At 47.5% G+C, this 9,938-nt stretch overlaps 23 non-coding genes and 11 pseudogenes across 23 annotated transcripts; all 34 read left to right on the forward strand.

The window, feature by feature from the left end:
• Nucleotides 1-85: 85 nt before the first annotated feature.
• Nucleotides 86-204, forward strand: LOC138541773 (5S ribosomal RNA). Its single transcript, XR_011289771.1, has one exon. It is a non-coding gene; the product is annotated as a 5S ribosomal RNA (ribosomal RNA).
• Nucleotides 205-310: 106 nt separating this feature from the next.
• Nucleotides 311-429, forward strand: LOC138546262 (5S ribosomal RNA). Its single transcript, XR_011290907.1, has one exon. It is a non-coding gene; the product is annotated as a 5S ribosomal RNA (ribosomal RNA).
• A 106-nt stretch (nt 430-535) lies between these two features.
• LOC138544103 (5S ribosomal RNA) lies at nt 536-644 on the forward strand (annotated as a pseudogene).
• A 463-nt stretch (nt 645-1,107) lies between these two features.
• On the forward strand, nt 1,108-1,226 carry LOC138537599 (5S ribosomal RNA). The gene has a single exon (XR_011285730.1). It is a non-coding gene; the product is annotated as a 5S ribosomal RNA (ribosomal RNA).
• Nucleotides 1,227-1,332: 106 nt separating this feature from the next.
• On the forward strand, nt 1,333-1,451 carry LOC138541180 (5S ribosomal RNA). The gene has a single exon (XR_011289193.1). It is a non-coding gene; the product is annotated as a 5S ribosomal RNA (ribosomal RNA).
• Nucleotides 1,452-1,557: 106 nt separating this feature from the next.
• LOC138545596 (5S ribosomal RNA) lies at nt 1,558-1,666 on the forward strand (annotated as a pseudogene).
• Nucleotides 1,667-1,772: 106 nt separating this feature from the next.
• Nucleotides 1,773-1,881, forward strand: LOC138544273 (5S ribosomal RNA; annotated as a pseudogene).
• Nucleotides 1,882-2,334: 453 nt separating this feature from the next.
• LOC138549378 (5S ribosomal RNA) lies at nt 2,335-2,453 on the forward strand. The gene has a single exon (XR_011293160.1). It is a non-coding gene; the product is annotated as a 5S ribosomal RNA (ribosomal RNA).
• A 106-nt stretch (nt 2,454-2,559) lies between these two features.
• On the forward strand, nt 2,560-2,678 carry LOC138546274 (5S ribosomal RNA). The gene has a single exon (XR_011290909.1). It is a non-coding gene; the product is annotated as a 5S ribosomal RNA (ribosomal RNA).
• A 106-nt stretch (nt 2,679-2,784) lies between these two features.
• On the forward strand, nt 2,785-2,893 carry LOC138545568 (5S ribosomal RNA; annotated as a pseudogene).
• Nucleotides 2,894-2,998: 105 nt separating this feature from the next.
• LOC138548443 (5S ribosomal RNA) lies at nt 2,999-3,117 on the forward strand. The gene has a single exon (XR_011292246.1). It is a non-coding gene; the product is annotated as a 5S ribosomal RNA (ribosomal RNA).
• Nucleotides 3,118-3,223: 106 nt separating this feature from the next.
• Nucleotides 3,224-3,332, forward strand: LOC138547055 (5S ribosomal RNA; annotated as a pseudogene).
• A 655-nt stretch (nt 3,333-3,987) lies between these two features.
• On the forward strand, nt 3,988-4,106 carry LOC138540916 (5S ribosomal RNA). Its single transcript, XR_011288940.1, has one exon. It is a non-coding gene; the product is annotated as a 5S ribosomal RNA (ribosomal RNA).
• A 106-nt stretch (nt 4,107-4,212) lies between these two features.
• LOC138537855 (5S ribosomal RNA) lies at nt 4,213-4,331 on the forward strand. Its single transcript, XR_011285976.1, has one exon. It is a non-coding gene; the product is annotated as a 5S ribosomal RNA (ribosomal RNA).
• A 106-nt stretch (nt 4,332-4,437) lies between these two features.
• Nucleotides 4,438-4,556, forward strand: LOC138537300 (5S ribosomal RNA). The gene has a single exon (XR_011285440.1). It is a non-coding gene; the product is annotated as a 5S ribosomal RNA (ribosomal RNA).
• Nucleotides 4,557-4,662: 106 nt separating this feature from the next.
• On the forward strand, nt 4,663-4,781 carry LOC138542288 (5S ribosomal RNA). Its single transcript, XR_011290275.1, has one exon. It is a non-coding gene; the product is annotated as a 5S ribosomal RNA (ribosomal RNA).
• A 106-nt stretch (nt 4,782-4,887) lies between these two features.
• LOC138544104 (5S ribosomal RNA) lies at nt 4,888-4,996 on the forward strand (annotated as a pseudogene).
• A 453-nt stretch (nt 4,997-5,449) lies between these two features.
• LOC138537600 (5S ribosomal RNA) lies at nt 5,450-5,568 on the forward strand. Its single transcript, XR_011285731.1, has one exon. It is a non-coding gene; the product is annotated as a 5S ribosomal RNA (ribosomal RNA).
• Nucleotides 5,569-5,674: 106 nt separating this feature from the next.
• On the forward strand, nt 5,675-5,793 carry LOC138550752 (5S ribosomal RNA). Its single transcript, XR_011294499.1, has one exon. It is a non-coding gene; the product is annotated as a 5S ribosomal RNA (ribosomal RNA).
• Nucleotides 5,794-5,899: 106 nt separating this feature from the next.
• On the forward strand, nt 5,900-6,018 carry LOC138541774 (5S ribosomal RNA). The gene has a single exon (XR_011289772.1). It is a non-coding gene; the product is annotated as a 5S ribosomal RNA (ribosomal RNA).
• A 106-nt stretch (nt 6,019-6,124) lies between these two features.
• On the forward strand, nt 6,125-6,243 carry LOC138546285 (5S ribosomal RNA). Its single transcript, XR_011290910.1, has one exon. It is a non-coding gene; the product is annotated as a 5S ribosomal RNA (ribosomal RNA).
• Nucleotides 6,244-6,349: 106 nt separating this feature from the next.
• LOC138544105 (5S ribosomal RNA) lies at nt 6,350-6,458 on the forward strand (annotated as a pseudogene).
• A 106-nt stretch (nt 6,459-6,564) lies between these two features.
• On the forward strand, nt 6,565-6,673 carry LOC138547056 (5S ribosomal RNA; annotated as a pseudogene).
• A 106-nt stretch (nt 6,674-6,779) lies between these two features.
• LOC138543804 (5S ribosomal RNA) lies at nt 6,780-6,888 on the forward strand (annotated as a pseudogene).
• Nucleotides 6,889-7,341: 453 nt separating this feature from the next.
• Nucleotides 7,342-7,460, forward strand: LOC138540918 (5S ribosomal RNA). The gene has a single exon (XR_011288942.1). It is a non-coding gene; the product is annotated as a 5S ribosomal RNA (ribosomal RNA).
• Nucleotides 7,461-7,566: 106 nt separating this feature from the next.
• On the forward strand, nt 7,567-7,685 carry LOC138537866 (5S ribosomal RNA). Its single transcript, XR_011285987.1, has one exon. It is a non-coding gene; the product is annotated as a 5S ribosomal RNA (ribosomal RNA).
• Nucleotides 7,686-7,791: 106 nt separating this feature from the next.
• Nucleotides 7,792-7,910, forward strand: LOC138537302 (5S ribosomal RNA). Its single transcript, XR_011285442.1, has one exon. It is a non-coding gene; the product is annotated as a 5S ribosomal RNA (ribosomal RNA).
• A 106-nt stretch (nt 7,911-8,016) lies between these two features.
• LOC138537864 (5S ribosomal RNA) lies at nt 8,017-8,135 on the forward strand. The gene has a single exon (XR_011285985.1). It is a non-coding gene; the product is annotated as a 5S ribosomal RNA (ribosomal RNA).
• Nucleotides 8,136-8,241: 106 nt separating this feature from the next.
• LOC138544106 (5S ribosomal RNA) lies at nt 8,242-8,350 on the forward strand (annotated as a pseudogene).
• Nucleotides 8,351-8,803: 453 nt separating this feature from the next.
• LOC138537602 (5S ribosomal RNA) lies at nt 8,804-8,922 on the forward strand. Its single transcript, XR_011285733.1, has one exon. It is a non-coding gene; the product is annotated as a 5S ribosomal RNA (ribosomal RNA).
• Nucleotides 8,923-9,028: 106 nt separating this feature from the next.
• LOC138550753 (5S ribosomal RNA) lies at nt 9,029-9,147 on the forward strand. The gene has a single exon (XR_011294500.1). It is a non-coding gene; the product is annotated as a 5S ribosomal RNA (ribosomal RNA).
• A 106-nt stretch (nt 9,148-9,253) lies between these two features.
• LOC138541776 (5S ribosomal RNA) lies at nt 9,254-9,372 on the forward strand. Its single transcript, XR_011289773.1, has one exon. It is a non-coding gene; the product is annotated as a 5S ribosomal RNA (ribosomal RNA).
• Nucleotides 9,373-9,478: 106 nt separating this feature from the next.
• On the forward strand, nt 9,479-9,597 carry LOC138546297 (5S ribosomal RNA). Its single transcript, XR_011290911.1, has one exon. It is a non-coding gene; the product is annotated as a 5S ribosomal RNA (ribosomal RNA).
• A 106-nt stretch (nt 9,598-9,703) lies between these two features.
• Nucleotides 9,704-9,812, forward strand: LOC138544107 (5S ribosomal RNA; annotated as a pseudogene).
• Nucleotides 9,813-9,938: the final 126 nt, after the last annotated feature.

Consider the following 9,938-nt stretch of genomic DNA (forward strand, 5'->3'; position numbering starts at 1 on the left):
AAGTGAGCCATTTCTCAATTGCCATTCAAAACTGCAAGGTCTAGCTGACTAGATGCTTAAAAGTACAAAACTCACTAGGCCCAGAGACTACGGACACACCACACTGATTGCGCCCGATCTCGTCTGATCTCGGAAGCTAAGCAGTGTCGGGCCTAGTTAGTACCTGGATGGGAGACCACCTGGGAATACCAGGTGCTGTAGGCTTTTTTGTGCTCCAAGTTCAGGAAGTGAGCCATTTCACAATTGCCTTTCAAAACTGCAAGGTCTAGCCGACTAGATGCTTAAAAGTACAAAACTCACTAGGCCCAGAGCCTACGGCCACACCACACTGAATGCGCCTGATCTCGTCTGATCTCAGAAGCTAAGCAGTGTCGGGCCTAGTTAGTACCTGGATGGGAGACCGCCTGGGAATACCAGGTGCTGTAGGCTTTTTTGTACTCCAAGTTCAGGAAGTGAGCCATTTCTCAATTGCCTTTCAAAACTGCAAGGTCTAGCCGACTAGATGCTTAAAAGTACAAAACTCACTAGGCCCAGAGCCTACGGCCACACCACACTGAATGCGCCCGATCTCGGAAGCTAAACAGGGTCGGGCCTAGTTAGTACCTGGATGGGAGACTGCCTGGGAATACCAGGTGCTGTAGGCTTTTTTGTGCTCCATGATTAGTAATTGCGCAACTTCTCAATTATTTTTCAAATTTGGTATGTTTCCAAAATAATTGTATCCCGTTTTATAGCGGAAATGTTGGACAACATCATGAGGGCTGGAGCTACCTTTTTACATAGAATTAGCATACAGGTAGTGTGTTCATGGGTAATAAATCGACTTTCACATGTAATGCAGTACAGAGAATATTGAGTCCTTCAAGAGGCATGAAAGAAAACCATTATTGTGTTGATTGTTCTCTCCACCTCCCTGCAACAGACACAGGATGGATGAATTAAAGTTATCCTACCAGACATAGGAGTCCTGAATGGGCCCACCAGTCTTATATATCTCGCCTGATCGAGCCTGATCGAGCGATGAGCGTGGTATCATGTTGCAAGTGGCTGCATGGCTTAGCTTACTAAATGCAAATGCATAAGAGTAATATTCTTAGCATTCCTAGAGCCTACGGCCACACCACACTGAATGCACCCGATCTCGTCTGATCTCGGAAGTTAAGCAGTGTCAGGCCTAGTTAGTACCTGGATGGGAGACTGCCTGGGAATACCAGGTGCTGTAGGCTTTTTTGTGCTCCAAGTTCAGGAAGTGAGCCCTTTCTCAATTGCCTTTTAAAACTGCAAGGTCTAGCCGACTAGATGCTTAAAAGTACAAAACTCACAAGGCCCAGAGCCTACGGCCACACCACACTGAATGCGCCCGATCTCGTCTGATCTCAGAAGCTAAGCAGTGTCGGGCCTCGTTAGTACCTGGATGGGAGACCGCCTGGGAATACCAGGTGCTGTAGGCTTTTTTGTGCTCCAAGTTCAGGAAGTGAGCCATTTCACAATTGCCTTTCAAAACTGTAAGGTCTAGCCGACTAGATGCTTAAAAGTACAAAACTCGCAAGGCCCAGAGCCTACGGCCACACCACACTGAATGCGTCTGATCTCGGAAGCTAAGCAGTGTCGGGCCTCGTTAGTACCTGGATGGGAGACCACCTGAGAATACCAGGTGCTGTAGGCTTTTTTGTGCTCCAAGTTCAGGAAGTGAGCCATTTCACAATTGCCTTTCAAAACTGCAAGGTCTAGCCGACTAGATGCTTAAAAGTACAAAACTCACTAGGCCCAGAGCCTACGGCCACACCACACTGAATGCGCCTGATCTCGGAAGCTAAGCAGGGTCGGGCCTAGTTAGTACCTGGATGGGAGACTGCCTGGGAATACCAGGTGCTGTAGGCTTTTTTGTGCTCCATGATTAGTAATTGCGCAACTTCTCAATTATTTTTCAAATTTGGTATGTTTCCAAAATAATTGTATACCGTTTTATAGCGGAAATGTTGGACAACATCATGAGGGCTGGAGCTACCTTTTTACATAGAATTAGCATACAGGTAGTGTGTTCATGGGTAATAAATCGACTTTCACATGTAATGCAGTACAGAGAATATTGAGTCCTTCAAGAGGCATGAAAGAAAACCATTATTGTGTTGATTGTTCTCGCCACCTCCCTGCAACAGACACAGGATGGATGAATTAAAGTTATCCTACCAGACATAGGAGTCCTGAATGGGCCCACCAGTCTTATATATCTCGCCTGATCGAGCGATGAGCGTGGTATCATGTTGCAAGTGGCTGCATGGCTTAGCTTACTAAATGCAAATGCATAAGAGTAATATTCTTAGCATTCCTAGAGCCTACGGCCACACCACACTGAATGCACCCGATCTCGTCTGATCTCGGAAGTTAAGCAGTGTCAGGCCTAGTTAGTACCTGGATGGGAGACCGCCTGGGAATACCAGGTGCTGTAGGCTTTTTTGTGCTCCAAGTTCAGGAAGTGAGCCCTTTCTCAATTGCCTTTTAAAACTGCAAGGTCTAGCCGACTAGATGCTTAAAAGTACAAAACTCACTGGGCCCAGAGCCTACGGCCACACCACACTGAATGCGCCTGATCTCGTCTGATCTCAGAAGCTAAGCAGTGTCGGGCCTAGTTAGTACCTGGATGGGAGACCGCCTGGGAATACCAGGTGCTGTAGGCTTTTTTGTACTCCAAGTTCAGGAAGTGAGCCATTTCTCAATTGCCTTTCAAAACTGCAAGGTCTAGCCGACTAGATGCTTAAAAGTACAAAACTCACAAGGCCCAGAGCCTACGGCCACACCACACTGAATGCGTCTGATCTCGGAAGCTAAGCAGTGTCGGGCCTCGTTAGTACCTGGATGGGAGACCGCCTGGGAATAACAGGTGCTGTAGGCTTTTTTGTGCTCCAAGTTCAGGAAGTGAGCCATTTCTCAATTGCCTTTAAAACTGCAAGGTCTAGCTGACTAGATGCTTAAAAGTACAAAACTCACTAGGCCCAGAGCCTACGGCCACACCACACTGATTGCGCCCGATCTCGTCTGATCTCGGAAGCTAAGCAGTGTCGGGCCTAGTTAGTACCTGGATGGGAGACCACCTGGGAATACCAGGTGCTGTAGGCTTTTTTGTGCTCCAAGTTCAGGAAGTGAGCCATTTCACAATTGCCTTTCAAAACTGCAAGGTCTAGCCGACTAGATGCTTAAAAGTACAAAACTCACAAGGCCCAGAGCCTACGGCCACACCACACTGAATGTGTCTGATCTAGGAAGCTAAGCAGTGTCGGGCCTCGTTAGTACCTGGATGGGAGACCGCCTGGGAATACCAGGTGCTGTAGGCTTTTTTGTGCTCCAAGTTCAGGAAGTGAGCCATTTCACAATTGCCTTTCAAAACTGCAAGGTCTAGCCGACTAGATGCTTAAAAGTACAAAACTCACTAGGCCCAGAGCCTACTGAATGCGCCCGATCTCGGAAGCTAAGCAGGGTCGGGCCTAGTTAGTACCTGGATGGGAGACTGCCTGGGAATACCAGGTGCTGTAGGCTTTTTTGTGCTCCATGATTAGTAATTGCGCAACTTCTCAATTATTTTTCAAATTTGGTATGTTTCCAAAATAATTGTATCCCGTTTTATAGCGGAAATGTTGGACAACATCATGAGGGCTGGAGCTACCTTTTTACATAGAATTAGCATACAGGTAGTGTGTTCATGGGTAATAAATCGACTTTCACATGTAATGCAGTACAGAGAATATTGAGTCCTTCAAGAGGCATGAAAGAAACCCATTATTGTGTTGATTGTTCTCTCCACCTCCCTGCAACAGACACAGGATGGATGAATTAAAGTTATCCTACCAGACATAGGAGTCCTGAATGGGCCCACCAGTCTTATATATCTCGCCTGATCGAGCGATGAGCGTGGTATCATGTTGCAAGTGGCTGCATGGCTTAGCTTACTAAATGCAAATGCATAAGAGTAATATTCTTAGCATTCCTAGAGCCTACGGCCACACCACACTGAATGCACCCGATCTCGTCTGATCTCGGAAGTTAAGCAGTGTCAGGCCTAGTTAGTGCCTGGATGGGAGACCGCCTGGGAATACCAGGTGCTGTAGGCTTTTTTGTGCTCCAAGTTCAGGAAGTGAGCCCTTTCTCAATTGCCTTTTAAAACTGCAAGGTCTAGCCGACTAGATGCTTAAAAGTACAAAACTCACTAGGCCCAGAGCCTACGGCCACACCACACTGAATGCGCCTGATCTCGTCTGATCTCAGAAGCTAAGCAGTGTCGGGCCTAGTTAGTACCTGGATGGGAGACCACCTGGGAATACCAGGTGCTGTAGGCTTTTTTGTGCTCCAAGTTCAGGAAGTGAGCCATTTCACAATTGCCTTTCAAAACTGCAAGGTCTAGCCGACTAGATGCTTAAAAGTACAAAACTCACTAGGCCCAGACCCTACGGCCACACCACACTGAATGCGCCTGATCTCGTCTGATCTCAGAAGCTAAGCAGTGTCGGGCCTAGTTAGTACCTGGATGGGAGACCGCCTGGGAATACCAGGTGCTGTAGGCTTTTTGGTACTCCAAGTTCAGGAAGTGAGCCATTTCTCAATTGCCTTTCAAAACTGCAAGGTCTAGCCGACTAGATGCTTAAAAGTACAAAACTCACAAGGCCCAGAGCCTACGGCCACACCACACTGAATGCGCCTGATCTCGTCTGATCTCGGAAGCTAAGCAGTGTCGGGCGTCGTTAGTACCTGGATGGGAGACCGCCTGGGAATACCAGGTGCTGTAGGCTTTTTTGTGCTCCAAGTTCAGGAAGTGAGCCATTTCACAATTGCCTTTCAAAACTGCAAGGTCTAGCCGACTAGATGCTTAAAAGTACAAAACTCACTAGGCCCAGAGCCTACGGCCACACCACACTGAATGCGCCCGATCTCGGAAGCTAAACAGGGTCGGGCCTAGTTAGTACCTGGATGGGAGACTGCCTGGGAATACCAGGTGCTGTAGGCTTTTTTGTGCTCCATGATTAGTAATTGCGCAACTTCTCAATTATTTTTCAAATTTGGTATGTTTCCAAAATAATTGTATCCCGTTTTATAGCGGAAATGTTGGACAACATCATGAAGGCTGGAGCTACCTTTTTACATAGAATTAGCATACAGGTAGTGTGTTCATGGGTAATAAATCGACTTTCACATGTAATGCAGTACAGAGAATATTGAGTCCTTCAAGAGGCATGAAAGAAAACCATTATTGTGTTGATTGTTCTCTCCACCTCCCTGCAACAGACACAGGATGGATGAATTAAAGTTATCCTACCAGACATAGGAGTCCTGAATGGGCTCACCAGTCTTATATATCTCGCCTGATCGAGCGATGAGCGTGGTATCATGTTGCAAGTGGCTGCATGGCTTAGCTTACTAAATGCAAATGCATAAGAGTAATATTCTTAGCATTCCTAGAGCCTACGGCCACACCACACTGAATGCACCCGATCTCGTCTGATCTCGGAAGTTAAGCAGTGTCAGGCCTAGTTAGTACCTGGATGGGAGACTGCCTGGGAATACCAGGTGCTGTAGGCTTTTTTGTGCTCCAAGTTCAGGAAGTGAGCCCTTTCTCAATTGCCTTTTAAAACTGCAAGGTCTAGCCGACTAGATGCTTAAAAGTACAAAACTCACAGGGCCCAGAGCCTACGGCCACACCACACTGAATGCGCCCGATCTCGTCTGATCTCGGAAGCTAAGCAGTGTCGGGCCTCGTTAGTACCTGGATGGGAGACCGCCTGGGAATACCAGGTGCTGTAGGCTTTTTTGTGCTCCAAGTTCAGGAAGTGAGCCATTTCTCAATTGCCATTCAAAACTGCAAGGTCTAGCTGACTAGATGCTTAAAAGTACAAAACTCACTAGGCCCAGAGACTACGGACACACCACACTGATTGCGCCCGATCTCGTCTGATCTCGGAAGCTAAGCAGTGTCGGGCCTAGTTAGTACCTGGATGGGAGACCACCTGGGAATACCAGGTGCTGTAGGCTTTTTTGTGCTCCAAGTTCAGGAAGTGAGCCATTTCACAATTGCCTTTCAAAACTGCAAGGTCTAGCCGACTAGATGCTTAAAAGTACAAAACTCACTAGGCCCAGAGCCTACGGCCACACCACACTGAATGCGCCTGATCTCGTCTGATCTCAGAAGCTAAGCAGTGTCGGGCCTAGTTAGTACCTGGATGGGAGACCGCCTGGGAATACCAGGTGCTGTAGGCTTTTTTGTACTCCAAGTTCAGGAAGTGAGCCATTTCTCAATTGCCTTTCAAAACTGCAAGGTCTAGCCGACTAGATGCTTAAAAGTACAAAACTCACTAGGCCCAGAGCCTACGGCCACACCACACTGAATGCGCCCGATCTCGGAAGCTAAACAGGGTCGGGCCTAGTTAGTACCTGGATGGGAGACTGCCTGGGAATACCAGGTGCTGTAGGCTTTTTTGTGCTCCAAGTTCAGGAAGTGAGCCATTTCACAATTGCCTTTCAAAACTGCAAGGTCTAGCCGACTAGATGCTTAAAAGTACAAAACTCACAAGGCCCAGAGCCTACGGCCACACCACACTGAATGTGTCTGATCTAGGAAGCTAAGCAGTGTCGGGCCTCGTTAGTACCTGGATGGGAGACCGCCTGGGAATACCAGGTGCTGTAGGCTTTTTTGTGCTCCAAGTTCAGGAAGTGAGCCATTTCACAATTGCCTTTCAAAACTGCAAGGTCTAGCCGACTAGATGCTTAAAAGTACAAAACTCACTAGGCCCAGAGCCTACGGCCACACCACACTGAATGCGCCCGATCTCGGAAGCTAAGCAGGGTCGGGCCTAGTTAGTACCTGGATGGGAGACTGCCTGGGAATACCAGGTGCTGTAGGCTTTTTTGTGCTCCATGATTAGTAATTGCGCAACTTCTCAATTATTTTTCAAATTTGGTATGTTTCCAAAATAATTGTATCCCGTTTTATAGCGGAAATGTTGGACAACATCATGAGGGCTGGAGCTACCTTTTTACATAGAATTAGCATACAGGTAGTGTGTTCATGGGTAATAAATCGACTTTCACATGTAATGCAGTACAGAGAATATTGAGTCCTTCAAGAGGCATGAAAGAAACCCATTATTGTGTTGATTGTTCTCTCCACCTCCCTGCAACAGACACAGGATGGATGAATTAAAGTTATCCTACCAGACATAGGAGTCCTGAATGGGCCCACCAGTCTTATATATCTCGCCTGATCGAGCGATGAGCGTGGTATCATGTTGCAAGTGGCTGCATGGCTTAGCTTACTAAATGCAAATGCATAAGAGTAATATTCTTAGCATTCCTAGAGCCTACGGCCACACCACACTGAATGCACCCGATCTCGTCTGATCTCGGAAGTTAAGCAGTGTCAGGCCTAGTTAGTGCCTGGATGGGAGACCGCCTGGGAATACCAGGTGCTGTAGGCTTTTTTGTGCTCCAAGTTCAGGAAGTGAGCCCTTTCTCAATTGCCTTTTAAAACTGCAAGGTCTAGCCGACTAGATGCTTAAAAGTACAAAACTCACTAGGCCCAGAGCCTACGGCCACACCACACTGAATGCGCCTGATCTCGTCTGATCTCAGAAGCTAAGCAGTGTCGGGCCTAGTTAGTACCTGGATGGGAGACCACCTGGGAATACCAGGTGCTGTAGGCTTTTTTGTGCTCCAAGTTCAGGAAGTGAGCCATTTCACAATTGCCTTTCAAAACTGCAAGGTCTAGCCGACTAGATGCTTAAAAGTACAAAACTCACTAGGCCCAGACCCTACGGCCACACCACACTGAATGCGCCTGATCTCGTCTGATCTCAGAAGCTAAGCAGTGTCGGGCCTAGTTAGTACCTGGATGGGAGACCGCCTGGGAATACCAGGTGCTGTAGGCTTTTTGGTACTCCAAGTTCAGGAAGTGAGCCATTTCTCAATTGCCTTTCAAAACTGCAAGGTCTAGCCGACTAGATGCTTAAAAGTACAAAACTCACAAGGCCCAGAGCCTACGGCCACACCACACTGAATGCGCCTGATCTCGTCTGATCTCGGAAGCTAAGCAGTGTCGGGCCTCGTTAGTACCTGGATGGGAGACCGCCTGGGAATACCAGGTGCTGTAGGCTTTTTTGTGCTCCAAGTTCAGGAAGTGAGCCATTTCACAATTGCCTTTCAAAACTGCAAGGTCTAGCCGACTAGATGCTTAAAAGTACAAAACTCACTAGGCCCAGAGCCTACGGCCACACCACACTGAATGCGCCCGATCTCGGAAGCTAAACAGGGTCGGGCCTAGTTAGTACCTGGATGGGAGACTGCCTGGGAATACCAGGTGCTGTAGGCTTTTTTGTGCTCCATGATTAGTAATTGCGCAACTTCTCAATTATTTTTCAAATTTGGTATGTTTCCAAAATAATTGTATCCCGTTTTATAGCGGAAATGTTGGACAACATCATGAAGGCTGGAGCTACCTTTTTACATAGAATTAGCATACAGGTAGTGTGTTCATGGGTAATAAATCGACTTTCACATGTAATGCAGTACAGAGAATATTGAGTCCTTCAAGAGGCATGAAAGAAAACCATTATTGTGTTGATTGTTCTCTCCACCTCCCTGCAACAGACACAGGATGGATGAATTAAAGTTATCCTACCAGACATAGGAGTCCTGAATGGGCTCACCAGTCTTATATATCTCGCCTGATCGAGCGATGAGCGTGGTATCATGTTGCAAGTGGCTGCATGGCTTAGCTTACTAAATGCAAATGCATAAGAGTAATATTCTTAGCATTCCTAGAGCCTACGGCCACACCACACTGAATGCACCCGATCTCGTCTGATCTCGGAAGTTAAGCAGTGTCAGGCCTAGTTAGTACCTGGATGGGAGACTGCCTGGGAATACCAGGTGCTGTAGGCTTTTTTGTGCTCCAAGTTCAGGAAGTGAGCCCTTTCTCAATTGCCTTTTAAAACTGCAAGGTCTAGCCGACTAGATGCTTAAAAGTACAAAACTCACAGGGCCCAGAGCCTACGGCCACACCACACTGAATGCGCCCGATCTCGTCTGATCTCGGAAGCTAAGCAGTGTCGGGCCTCGTTAGTACCTGGATGGGAGACCGCCTGGGAATACCAGGTGCTGTAGGCTTTTTTGTGCTCCAAGTTCAGGAAGTGAGCCATTTCTCAATTGCCATTCAAAACTGCAAGGTCTAGCTGACTAGATGCTTAAAAGTACAAAACTCACTAGGCCCAGAGACTACGGACACACCACACTGATTGCGCCCGATCTCGTCTGATCTCGGAAGCTAAGCAGTGTCGGGCCTAGTTAGTACCTGGATGGGAGACCACCTGGGAATACCAGGTGCTGTAGGCTTTTTTGTGCTCCAAGTTCAGGAAGTGAGCCATTTCACAATTGCCTTTCAAAACTGCAAGGTCTAGCCGACTAGATGCTTAAAAGTACAAAACTCACTAGGCCCAGAGCCTACGGCCACACCACACTGAATGCGCCTGATCTCGTCTGATCTCAGAAGCTAAGCAGTGTCGGGCCTAGTTAGTACCTGGATGGGAGACCGCCTGGGAATACCAGGTGCTGTAGGCTTTTTTGTACTCCAAGTTCAGGAAGTGAGCCATTTCTCAATTGCCTTTCAAAACTGCAAGGTCTAGCCGACTAGATGCTTAAAAGTACAAAACTCACTAGGCCCAGAGCCTACGGCCACACCACACTGAATGCGCCCGATCTCGGAAGCTAAACAGGGTCGGGCCTAGTTAGTACCTGGATGGGAGACTGCCTGGGAATACCAGGTGCTGTAGGCTTTTTTGTGCTCCATGATTAGTAATTGCGCAACTTCTCAATTATTTTTCAAATTTGGTATGTTTCCAAAATAATTGTATCCCGTTTTATAGCGGAAATGTTGGACAACATCATGAGGGCTGGAGCTA

The sequence above is a fragment of the Ambystoma mexicanum genome, unplaced genomic scaffold (assembly GCF_040938575.1).
Source record: "Ambystoma mexicanum isolate Mex_15411 unplaced genomic scaffold, UKY_AmexF1_1 Mex_scaf10, whole genome shotgun sequence".
Taxonomy (NCBI): domain Eukaryota; kingdom Metazoa; phylum Chordata; class Amphibia; order Caudata; family Ambystomatidae; genus Ambystoma; species Ambystoma mexicanum.